Source organism: Miniopterus schreibersii (genome assembly GCF_964146895.1).
Source record: "Miniopterus schreibersii genome assembly, chromosome: 3".
NCBI lineage: Eukaryota > Metazoa > Chordata > Mammalia > Chiroptera > Miniopteridae > Miniopterus > Miniopterus schreibersii.
Genome location: NC_138103.1, coordinates 81,936,397 through 81,949,351, shown reverse-complemented (window position 1 = coordinate 81,949,351; position 12,955 = coordinate 81,936,397). Strand labels below are relative to the sequence as shown.

The 12,955-nt window shown below is 40.9% G+C and overlaps 1 protein-coding gene across 3 annotated transcripts in view; it reads left to right on the top strand.

Moving 5' to 3' along the window:
* The window catches only part of SEMA5A (semaphorin 5A), a 362,170-nt gene that overhangs the window by 89,917 nt on the left and 259,298 nt on the right, over nucleotides 1–12,955 (top strand). For all 3 annotated transcript variants that reach the window (XM_081133220.1, XM_081133222.1, XM_081133221.1), the window contains exon 2: nucleotides 6,921–7,015. The gene's annotated coding sequence lies outside the window, so the exon portion shown is untranslated. The remainder of the gene's footprint in view (nucleotides 1–6,920; nucleotides 7,016–12,955) is intronic.

Genomic DNA, 12,955 nt, shown 5'->3' with positions numbered 1-12,955 from the left:
AACCCTTCCTGTTTGCTTTAACAAAAGTTAAGGAACAATAGTAGTTATATACTTTTTTAAGAGTTGTATCTTGATCTTAGTATCTTGAATTTAGATGTAGAGTTAAATCTTGAATCTCTTGTGTATGCAAGCCACTGTTTACAGGTTAAGTCTTGCCTAATGTGTTGTTCTGAATAAGTAGGAATTGAGAGACCACAGTTTTCAAAAAGCCTCAGACACCCTTCTCTTTCTGTGCATTGAGAATGTCATCTACAAAGGATGGATCAATTTAGCTGTCAGAATGAAAGCTGAGGGCCCAATTGCCCATGCAAATTGACCACTTGTACAAGCGCTTCAAAATTGCCTACATGAAAAGCGAGCCTGCCCTTTGAAAATTGGGCACATGGTGGCAGAAATAAGAAAGAAAGTAGTCACTCTTCAGAAACCTTGCTGTCCCCAGAGAGCTGATTTTCAAAATTGCTCATTTTGAGCAGTTGCTGTTTTTTTGGCAACTTGTTTGCTTTAATAAAGAAGTCATTTTGCCCCTCTCTTTCCCTCTTCTCCCTTGCCTCTTAGCTCAGAACACGTCTCATTGTCTGATGTGGGAGTAAAGGCCTGGGAAATATTTTACTCCAGCTTTATTCCAGTTACTGAGGCAATGTATCGGTTCCAAGGACAGCAATTCCAGCCAGCTTTATATACTCAACAAAGGGTGATCTACACGAAGACTGAATGAAAAACAATTGGGTTTCTTTCTTCCCAAATGTTGTTAGGATTAGTCCACACTTAGAGAAATAAAACCCCAGTTCTGTCTTTGTTTTCTGAAGGGCTCAGCGCTGTTTAGTATTTCTAAGGCATCCCATTTCACAGTGACAACTAACTGATGGAGAGAGGGGTCTCTGGTGGATCTGGGTGTGAAGGCTCCAAGCAGGAAGCATGTTTCTCTTCCTCATTGGATACAACTTCCAGAAGTGCATACCCTTCTGTTAAGGAAGGTAGGATTTGCCTCTGCTGGTCTCAGAGCCCAAAGATTACATCAACAATGACTCAAATGTGAGGTCTTGTGTTCCCATGTGAAGATGCTCTGTCCATGAAACCTCAGCCATCATGGGCTGGTCTCCATATGCTCCTACTTGGGGCCTAAGATAGTCAGAGATTCAAAGAAGGTAAATTGTGACATCTGGCACTTGTCCCATTTAAATGCACACCAGGTACTTATCAAAGAGATTCTTTTTTAAATGATCTTAAACAATATGTGACATTATTTGTAGAGAAAATAATTAGCTGGTTACTAATTATTCTGCAGAACCCTTCCATTGTAGCTATGGCATTGTGCCACACATCATGTACTACACCCGGATGCAGGAGACAGTGTCTTATCCACACTGATATGGAAAGTAAGGCAAAACATTTATTTACTTTTTTGCGGTACAATATTTTCATATAGTTACAACTCTCAAGAATGTATATTATGTTGGTTTTTTCACCCCTCATACATTTGTTGTGTCACACATTTTGTGTGTGTAGGATTTCTAACTTTCTAAAGCTACAACTGTTTGCACTGATGTTTCTCTAAGGAAACACTACTTGATTTAGACGTTGTTTGCAAATGCAGAATTTGGCATAGCATCCACAGGCTGGCCAGTGCAGGCAAACCTAGGGTGAAGGAATACCTTTAAAACAGAAGCCATCCTAAGAGTTGGCCCCTGACATCACATCCCTTTCTATCCCTGCTCTCAGCATTTGTCCATTATAATGTCAAACAAGTTTCAAAATTTAGATGGGGATATTGAACAAATCAGCAGACCTATATTTAAAAAAAAAAGTTTCAGATTTGCATCCTGGCCTGTGTTGGATAGAAAGTGGTCAGCTATATTATATTCGGGGTGACTGAAATGAATCTGCTCCGTGGGCCAGCCTCTGACCCCAGCAGCATCTCCTGGAGGGGAGGGACAGGTGGCTGCTGGAATGGCACGTACAGGCCTCCCTTTTACCTACCCTTTCGTCATCAACCTCAGGCTTTATGCCCAGTTTGCTTTTCCTATTCACATAGCTTTCTTGAATGCTGGCGTTTTTGCTCAGGAATGTGGGGGCAGCTAGGAGCAGAGGCTCCCTCCTGCTTGCCTGCAGCCCAGCCTGCCCGTAGCTGCTTATGTCCTTGAAAGCTCGCACCTTTCCGAGCACCCAGGTAGCTACCTCTGCAGGCTGCTGCTTGCGCATTTCTCTCTCCCCTCCCTCCTCTTCTCACGCGTCCTTCCTCCCTTTGCCGTCATCTCCTCTCCTCTCTATCATTTTTACCTTCACGTCTCATTCTCTGTTCTTACTGCCAGCCCTTCTTTTCTTTCATTGAATGGCTGGGGGTTTCTGATAAGCCCCAGCCCACGGGAGCCTGCCTTTCTTTCAGGCAGCATCTTCCTTTAACCTGAAAGTCCGCTGTGATTTCTCCAGCGCAGCACATGTATGTGAAGGAACGACAGAGACAGTCAGAGGGGACAACACAGGAAGAGCAAAGTTCGGGACAGTGTCGGAAAGGGGAGCAGTGTGTACACAGAGAGTGAACAGATGGCCTTCACCGCCGTTCACCTCTGGGTGGTGGATTCTTCAGACCGTTCCTCCCGACTGAACCAGGGCCTTTGGACCAATGAGCAAGCAACAGTAATACCCTGTACTTATTTTTTATTTTAATTCCTAGTGAGAGAATACTGATTCTCATGGTTTATAGTATTAAGTTCAAAGACATCCATTCCTTATTTAGTACAGGCTCAGTTTCTAGACTGTTTCTATACAATTAATGTTTTATAGATATGGGCTATGATCTATAGTCTTTTTTAAAAAACATTTAAAATCCAAAGTTCTCCTGTGGAGCTTCAGGCCCCTGGGGGCTCCCCTCCTTGTCTGTTCTCTGAAGAGCGATGATATTCATTCTCCCAAACCCCATGCTGGCCCTCCCTCCACGGACTCCTTCTTCCTTTGGGTGAAGTCTCATCTCTTCCTCGAGTTAATGTTCTCTAAGTGTTTGCTTTGTCCTGAAGCAGCTCCTTTGAGCCTTCCTGCCGTTGGCCCTGTGCTGGAGCCCGCGTCAGGCTGCCTGGCTGGCCCACTCACTCCTGGCGCTCCCCCTCCCGGCCCCTCAGCCTCCCACTTGGAACCCATTCTGCTTGCTTTTCTTATTTTCCTCCTTGCACTTGAGTGTGAGGCCAGCCTTTTCCACCTGTGATTCTCGCCGCACTCCAGCCTTGACTTTCCACCTTAGAAGAGTTGCTTTGCTTCGCCTGTCCTTGTTCAGTCCACACACCTGCGAACTCCTGTGGGCCCTAAGGTTGGGGTTTCTGTTAATTCATCTGGCCTCAGGGTGGGGGTACCAGACATTCTTGCTCTGACTCAGTGTGGCTTTAGCCAAGATAGCTCTTCCTTCCACCCAGGGATTCTCAGGGCTCTCTGTGTGATCTACCCTTTGCTTCACCTGTAATGTACCCCACTCAAAAAGTCTTCATCAACCCCTTTAATGTCCTACCCATCCCTCAAAGCCCAGACCACATTTCTCTTCTTCCAGGAAGCTTTTCTTGACTCTTCTACCTGGAAATAACTTCCCTTTCCTCCAATTTCATAGCTTTACTGAATTGTGTAGCACATGGATCAGACAGTGCCTGTATGAGTTACCAAGAACGTAACTGGTTCTTGCATTTGTCTTCTACCTGCCTAGAATGGCCGCGGGGGCGATGTGCTGTGCATGGTGGTTAACTGATGACTTGACTGATGACGAGATGTCTCTCAAACTCCATGGTCACTGGTGAAATTCTTGAAAGTTGGGAAACTTTAGCCCAACAGCTTTTAGGTTTCCTGAACCTGTACTGGTGAATGGGGTTTCTTTCACTCCTCCACTAAATGCCTTCATGATGCCAGCTGGTCTCATCCATTTTTACTTTATTTCTTGTTATTTAACTGTGGTTGGTTCTGTCATATATCTGTAGGGTAATGGCCACCAGCTGACCTTTAATCTCTAGGAGAATGTTTAAGTCCACATTTTTTCTCATTCTGAGTAGAATGGACTGGGGGTAGGTTGCATATTTTAGCAGGAGGCATGTGCTGAGGAGCACTTGGTAAGTTGTAACTGATGTTTAAATTTTATTCATGCATTTCAGTTTAGAGATGATTTTAAGAGCCTGTGAAGGTGGCTAAAGGGTTCTTCCGGGAATGGTTTATCACTTGTAAGTTACTACAACTTGCAGGGGGCTAGTTCTGCACAAGTGTGTGTCTGGGGCAGGTTTTTTTAGGGAGTCAAGGCTGTAATTGAGACTTACGGTGCAGAGGACTTCCAAGATCTTGTCTACTGAAGATGATACTAAGCTAAAAGAGAAAGAATAAGAATGACATGGAATTGGGTCAGATGGAACATTCATATGTTAATAAAACATAAGCAATTTCTTATTTAATGGATAGTTAAATATCCACCTTAAAATATTTAACCCTCCAGCTGAGGCCAGCCTCTGGGGCTTCACCATTCTGTACCTACTCCGTTTTCTAGAAAATGTGTCAGTGATTTATGATTTTTACATCAGCTAATGTATGACCTCACTGGGGACGATGGGCTAGCTCAGCCTTCAGACTTGAAGGGGCCATTGTCTGTTGCTTTAATTTAGCTTCTGTTCAGGGTCACTGCTTCGTTGCTGTGGTTTCTGCTCATACATGTGGGTGTTGCATTGAGTGATGTATGTGCCTCTAGAAGGTGGAACTCTGCCTGGGCAAGGGTTGACCTTATGGAGCAGAAGGCCCTGATGCTGTTCACTGGGCTTCATGCCCCAGGGTGGTAAAATGTCTTTTTAATCGTTGATATAAGCGCCGGCATAGTAAAACCTTTCAGGGTGTAGTGGCCCAAATCCTGCTGTTGGAACTGGTTTTTGGCTTGGACTTCAGATTCTAAAGGAAGTTTTGTTGTCCCTTGAGCCACGTGGATTCTGTGCTGGACATTCTGTCACCTGAGTGTTGCCTTTTTACAAGGAAGGGACCTGGATTCAGCAGGAATGTTCTTTTCCTGTAGTATTTGTTGTCTGGTTGCATCAAGGACTCTGAGGTCTTAGAACGTCCTTTTTGGCTTCTGTCTCCTTCACTGTTTAAGAGGATGACTGTCCTCTTAGGCCTGACTTTTGGATGTCCTAGCTGAGAAGCCTCATCGGCTCATTTGTGATCACACTGGGGGAGGGTAGAAACACTCAACCTCCACACCTAATTACCAGCCCTAGGTTTTTAATTTAATTCTGACACGTGGGAGCCAATAGCAATCTCCAAGCAAACGCATTCATGGCAGCAACCAGTGGATCTGTCCAACTTTATTACTTAAATTTTGATTAAGATCCAAACAAATCCAAGGAAATTTTAGTACTAATTATCGAACAGATTTTAGGGCTCCAGAGAGAAAGTTGGTGTATTCAAACATGCTGTTTAATAAAGAAGTCTCAACTAACATATTTGTTGCCACACCCAAAGGAGATATTATTGGTGTTGTAAGAAAGAATTGGCTGCTCCTAGGAACTTTTCCTGGACTGAGGATGCCTCCTTACCTTGGGGAGAGCTCCCTTACTCCCCTTTTGGCCTCAAGGACTTGCATCTGTGCCTTCTCCTTTCCAAAGGATGATGTCACGAACTTCCAAAGGCTCTGCTGGGAACACATTGGGATCTGGGACGCTGCAGTGTGTCAGCACACCTGGGCTGTGGGCGCCTTCTTGGGCAATTCTGAATGCTTTGCTTTGAGTCCGGTCCCCCCCCCCCCATTTCCATGAACTAACCAAAGACACCCCCTGGAAGCAAGAGCCTCTCAGAGAGATGATGTTACCTAACCACTGACCTCTGACCTCTGAACATGGGGACTTCAAAATTGTTCTTTAGCAGATATGAAATTTTATAAATTTCCAGATGCTGTAATTCAGTTTATTTTCTGCAGGCAGATGGCCTTTAGAAAGCTACTGAAGGAGATAGTGGGAATTATTTGCATAGAGGAATATCCGAATGTTCCAGAATGTTCTGGGAAGTTCTTTTCCTTTTCTTGCCATCACTCTCAGCTGCTGCCTAAGTGTGTGTTGCGATAGGCAACATCAGTTTGTTCCAGGTTTATGGCAGCCAGAAGCTGCAGAGTGTGGAGAGTAGAAACAAACTCAAGGACAACAGAGAAAGCATGAGCCCTGCCCAAGTACAGTGTTTGAAGTCACAGGCGTCCTTAAGTAATAATGGACATCTTTCCTTTATGACTAAGAAGTGGGAAAGTGGGAAGTAACCCATTTGCTGGAACACATGGATCTAGAGAAGCTGGTGTTACGTGGTAGACTTTTCATCACATTACAACATCAAGTTTGCAGGAGTTTTTTATATTAAATTGGATAGGGAGAATGGATAGCTTGGCTTAGTTTTAGTAAAGTGAATCATTTTTATGCTTTATAATTTTTCCTATAAAAATACAAACTCAAATTTTTGGTATTAGTTTTGTTCTAAAACTTCTGCCTTTAATCTTCTATTTTTAAAATTTATTACTTAAGGTTCTATATTCCAAAAAAAGGCATGAAAAAGTCATGGTAAAATGGGTAGATTCACAATCAACCTGATGTTTAAACTGCTTACAGTAATTCAAATGGGTTTGAAATTATGGCCCTTTCCATTGTTTTCTGTTGTTTCCTGAGATTTGTTTTCATATGTTAACAGCATTTGAATTTTTATTTCTCTTTTATTGACGAAAGAAATCCATTGGTGCATGGATTAATTAAGCCAGGACTAAACTACTTGTCATTTTTAAGCTATGCTGTGTCACACTCTGTTTTAAGTCCTACATTGCTAATGCAGCATCATCTGGTTGTGCATGGCACTAATGGAACTTTGTAGAATTGATAAGCAATGAGCACAGCATCTTTTAAACTGGGCGAAAGGGATCATTTTCTTTCTTTTCTCTTTCACAGTGTTGGCGTGTGAGAGTTGGGCTCCAGTGAGCAGATGGCTCTGGATCCTTAGGGTGATACATGATCGAAGAAACGCTCCAGCCTTTTCCTCCTTGGTAAGTCACACAGCTAAGTGGGAAGTGAAGGAAACAGCAATTTTACAGATTCAGATACTGTGATAGCTGGTGAGCTTCACTCATCTCCACTGCTAAAAACGGCACTGAATGGGGAAGCTTTCAGAGAGACAGATCTTTCTGGCAAAAGTATTTTGGACTAACCCCTTACTCAGGATATCCAAAGCCCTGACAGGGTGCCATGGACACAGCACCCTCTGGCCCACAGTGTGCTCGTCACCTGGTTTCAGTTCTATTTTGCACCCCTGTACATACTGCTACTTATATGTATTAGGGCTGATAATTACATTGCACAAAAGTGTTCTGGTGTCAAATATCCCTCTTTTATTACGAGCAAAAGCAGATGTCTACAAGAGTCAAGGTTGAACAGGACTGACATACTTAAATCATGGGAAAACATGAGGACCCTTGCCACATACATCAAATAAAGCAATTTTTTCCCCCCTACTTTTTCTTAAAAGGGTACTCTGACACCTGAAGGCTCATTTAACAGGTTTTCATTTAAAAGAATGGGCAAAGAAAAACCAATTAATTTGTGTTTCTTTAAGGAGTTTAAGCAGGGAACTACTCTGTTCATCTGTTCATTCATTTATTCAATCATTCATTTACTCATAGAAGTAAATAATTATAGTAAGCCCATGAGCCTAGTATAGCAGAACTTCTGGAGATAAGGCCTTTTTTCAAGAGCCACTGGTTCCTATGTACTTTTTCCATGAGTAATGGAGACGTGTTCTTTACCTTAATGGCAATGATACTAAAAAATAAAATTATGATTTTAAAAGTAACGAAAAGCTATATATAGTACCTTATTAATTGCAAAAAAGAAATTGCAGAATAATATTTAATGTATTCCCATTCATCTTAAAAAATACACACACACAAACATGCAAACATATAATCTCTACCCACAAGTCATGCGTTATAAAGTCTACCAGGCGTATACCAATACATATCAAATTGTAAATAGATTAACTCTGCAATTGAGGATGGTGGCACTTTATGAGCCTTATCTTCATGATCTAAAATTTCCAATTTTATGTTTGCAATCTGAAAGAATGAAAAAAAGGATTGAAGTAGTGAATAGTGAATGCTCATTATAGACAATATAGGGTGGGGCAAAAGTAGGTTTACAGTTGTGAGTACTCTAAATATGGAGTTTATTCTTGTATTATTATTTATTAATTATTATGTTATTTTCCATACGAACAATGGTAAACCTACTGAATGTAAAGGAAGGGCAAAATACACCCATAATCCCTCCACCAAAACCAACTGCTGTTGGCATTTAATGTAATCTTTTATTTTTGATTAGTAATTCAGAGTTGAATTAATACTGGACATAAAATTTTGCACACTGCTTTTACACTTGTTATAACATATACTTGTATATTATATGTATATGATAAAATATATTGTTGAAAATTGTTAATGACCCTCATTTAATGCATCATGCTATGTGAAGGTTCTATAATGTAATTTACTGCTTTTTTTTTTTTTTTGGTGGACATATATATTATTTTCACTTAAGAAAAATAATAGACAATGCTGAAATAATCATGACAAGCACATACGCCTTACACCTGTTTCCAGTACTGCTTTCTAGCTCTTTGTAGGTCACACTATCTCCTGCCTTGTGAAAAGCAGAAATTTGCTTCATGAAGTACCTGTTTTATCAATAATAGCAGCCGTTACTGTAAAGCTTTCTTTTAGTTAAAGGTTAATTCTTTATGTTAGAATAGCTGTAGTTGACTTACTATTTCAAAGCCAAGAAGTTTTAATGCGACTGCTAATTGGCTTTGGAAGGTGTGGTAGATATTTATGTATATTTCGCCGATACTATGCTGGAGATTTTGCTTTGCTGACACCTCACTGAGTATCGACATTAATTGTTCTGTCAATTTGTTAGTATTCCTTCCTTTTAATATGTGTCACTGTTTACTCATTATGTTATTTGGTTGATTTCTTATGTGATTATTAGCCATTACTTTGAGAAAGTGTGTGTGTGTGTGTGTGTGTGTGTGTGTGTGTGAGAGAGAGAGAGAGAGAGAGAGAGAGAGAGAGAACACACATGTGAGAGAATTGTTTGTTTTTATTTTATACTTGCTAAGCTTCTGAGATTCAGAATTTTTATTTCAGATTTTAACAGACTTTATTTTAAGAATATTAATTCTTTGTTGTATTTTTCTCCACTTCACTTGCAAGAAGTTTATTGCAGTGTTGCCAATTTTTTTCTTCTTTATAATTATATCAACCAGTGCTTAGAAAAATAATAAAAAATTTTTGTTACTTTCTTCTAATCTTGTGAAATATACTCAGTTTTTTAATTCAGAAAAACAGTTTAGTTATATAAAAATAGATAGACTTTTGTGATATTTCTCACAGTTTTATTCTGCCTCTGTTCTTCCTCATTGACAAAAATCAATCCTTATTTTTAATTTAATGAGCATTTTCAGATAATTAAAATATTTGTATGGGTAAAAGATCTCAGTTGCACATTGCTTCATTCTACAAATAGAGACCAAGTTTACTGCCAGGCAACAGAAATTTTTTCCATTCTTTTATTTATTTTTCTTTCGGTTAGGGAAAGAGAAAGGTTAACCTCTTCATTTTGAGATGTTCCACAGCCTTGACCTATATTTTTATAGGTAAAGATAGAGAATTAACTAGATTTTCTTTCTGAGTTGAAGGTTCACCTGAGTTTGGACAGATTGAGCCACAGCTCGGTTCTCCAGCTATACTTTTCTTGGTTTTCTAGATTTCTTGGCTGTAAGAGAAGTTTGAGACTGGGAACAGACAATGAGAAACTGGACTGAGTTTCTGGAGACAGAGACTACATATGAAAAAAATGTGTTACTGACTTGTTGGTGTTTTAGTTGGTGACACTGTGCTGATAGGAATTTCATTTTGTGGTATTTGCTGTTCACTTCTCCACGTATTATTGATACGGGTACATCACTTGCTTAAACATGCTTCGTGGTTGTATTGTGGGATAAAGATTTAGCCTGTCATTCTTAATAATGTCAGAAATACTAAAGCTGCCCTATTGTCTAGTCAGCCTGATGGAAAATCTCTGTGAGGTGATCTGAAAGGGCCCGTGCAGATCTGATCTGCTGTGTCACATGCATTTCATTGGCATCAGCCAAGTTCACTCACAGGAGGATGGTCTGCTCCCATTATCCACATTAGGATGCACCGGAATTCCCTTTCTGGAAGGTTTCCCAAAACCTTGCTCTGTTTCCTTCCTTTCTCTTCCATATGGAATTTTGGCTTTCTTTCTTTCTTTTCTTTTTTTTTAGTGAGTATCTGCAAAGTATGTTATTGTCCTGAAGGTTGCTGGCCTTATGAATACTATAAATATTTGTAATTCACAGATGTGTGGGCAAGTTCAGAATCCATTTCTTTCCTTCTCTTTGTGTTTAAGTCAGGCTGGGAATGGCATGTGCGTCTGTTCATTCTCAGACGCCCATTAGAGGGGCCGATGTGTGCGGGGTTAATTACTTGGATTTGAAGATTTACATGTGCGTAAAGGAAATTGCCCCCTCCATTAAATGGTGCATAAGATCTTTTTTGGCAGAACTTTCTAAAGGGCATAAAAATGACCTTGTGTTTGGATTTTTGGGTTTCAGGGGACTTGGGGTTTTCCTACATTATGGCCTCGAGATCAGAGCATTGGAGAGGCTTTTATAGCTGCAGGGCTGCCAACCTAGTCAGTTCATGCTTTATCCACTGGGGCTTTCTGGGTGATTTCCATGTGCGCTTGTGTCTCTTTTAGCCTCACAGGCCACAAAGGGATCAGAGTCATTTTGTTTTCTTTGCTTTTGCTTCAAGTTTGGATAGTTACCACTGTTGGTTAAACAAAAACAGAGAATGCAAAGGTTTGAAAGATGGTCAGGAGATTCTGGGAAGTAAATACCACTGTATTTTCATAGAACCATACCTCAGAATAGCGGACAGATCTTCCATTTCCAGTGTGGAAGAATTAGATGGGTGCCCCGAGCTGGCCAGTCACACATCCCATCTGGTGGTGGCCACTCTGACTAATTCTAGTTGGGCCACAACTCCTGCTTGGACACTGATATCTCATTCTTAAACAATTCTTCTCCATCCCTCCCCAATCATCATTTTTTAATTTCCCTTCTCTACTGGACCTTTTCAATAGGAATACAGACATCTACCATTTTAGTAAAATGACCTGTTGACCCTAATTTTCTCTCCACCTATGACCCACTTCTCTCCTCTTTACAGAAAGACTCCATAAAAGTGCTTGTTTATATCTGTTATCTTTAATTCCCATGTTCCCGTTTTCACTTGAATCCACTTTGACTACTTAGTCATGCTATTAGTAGAATAACTGCTTGACAAGGTCACTAGTCACCACCATGTTGCTAAATCCAGTGGTCCAGGCTCAGTCCCCATCGCCCTTGACAGCCAGAGTCTGCAGCATTCGTACAGTACAGTGGATCTCGCCCGCCTCCTCGAAGCACTTTCTCCATCTGATTTTAGGACACCACATTTCATAACTATCTGTACAATTCCTGCCTTCCCTCCAACATAGTCTCCGTGACAGCAGGGATTTTTGCCTCTTTTGATCATTGCACCATCTCCAGGCATAGAGAACGGCCCAAGGCACAAAAACCTGTCAATTATTATTTGTTTCATGTTTGGGTTTGTGGAGGATGGGTGGATTCATGGGTGGATGGGTCTTTTGGGGATTTTCAAACCCAGTGACAAAACTTTATTTCTGATTTGGATACAGAACCGGAAGATAATGAGATTGTCTACTAGAGGAAGAAATGGGACAATTCCCCTCTACCCCCAACCAGAGTTTAGTGTCTTTGGTATGATTTTCCCCATATTGTCCAGTGGGTGGGTAATTGCTTGCTCACCAATTCTCAGCTCACATGTCACCTTCTTTATGGACCTTTCTCTTCTCTCCTGATGATGAGACCAATTAAGTTGCACCTTCTCTGTGCCTCAACACTCCTGTGCATGTCACTTTGAGGGTAATTTAGGGTTGTATTTCTTGTAGCATTTCTTGTGTACACATAGTCTTTCCTCTTCACACAGCAAGGCCCTTGCACTGATTGAGTTCCTCTTCCCAGTAGCTGACACTCTGACACGCAATAAGCTCCTAATGCGTATGTGCTATTTGATGAAATGACTCTGACTGAAATTTCGTTAAACATAACTTCTTTAATGGCCCTTAACAGGGTGATAAAAAGGTGCACCTCTAGCCTTCTGATTGTGCTATGTTTGATTTACTAAGTTTATTTCATGATTTTTTTTAGTAATTCAATAACTAGATTTGCTCTAGCTATTACAGCCTGTCCCTGTATTGTCCAGCTGTGTCCCCATATTGTCCAGCTGAGGTCATTCACTCTTATTGTTTTCCTAAATAGTCTTGTTGTTTTCCATGTGAGTGAACATCATTAATAGTGTATGAAAGACAGGAGAGAGGGCATGATCCTTCCCGAGTCTCTTTCTCCGAGCTGGTTGTTTGTGAGTTGTGTGGAGACCTGGGAAGGAAGGCAGGGGTAATCAAATAGCATGTAGACCAAGACCCCTGTGGGCCCCCCTACACTATGAGGTCAGAAGCCAGCTTCTTCCTGGCATTTAGCATTTCTTACATTGAGCATTTGGACCTACTGTCCATGTCACAGTGGAATTTTAGCAGTATCATCTTCAAGTACATATTATTAAACGTAAAAATAGCATAGCACAGCATGACTCTCAGGGCATGGCGCTGAGCCAAGCTCAGAACCCTGGAGTAATACTTCCTGTAAATTAGTTTTCTGGTGTGTACACGTTAACATTGCTGTGTTTGTAAGGAGCAGGGAGGAATTTATGGATCAATTGACTAGATAGATAGATAGAGATAGATAGATAGATAGATAGATAGATAGATAGAAAAATAGATATAGA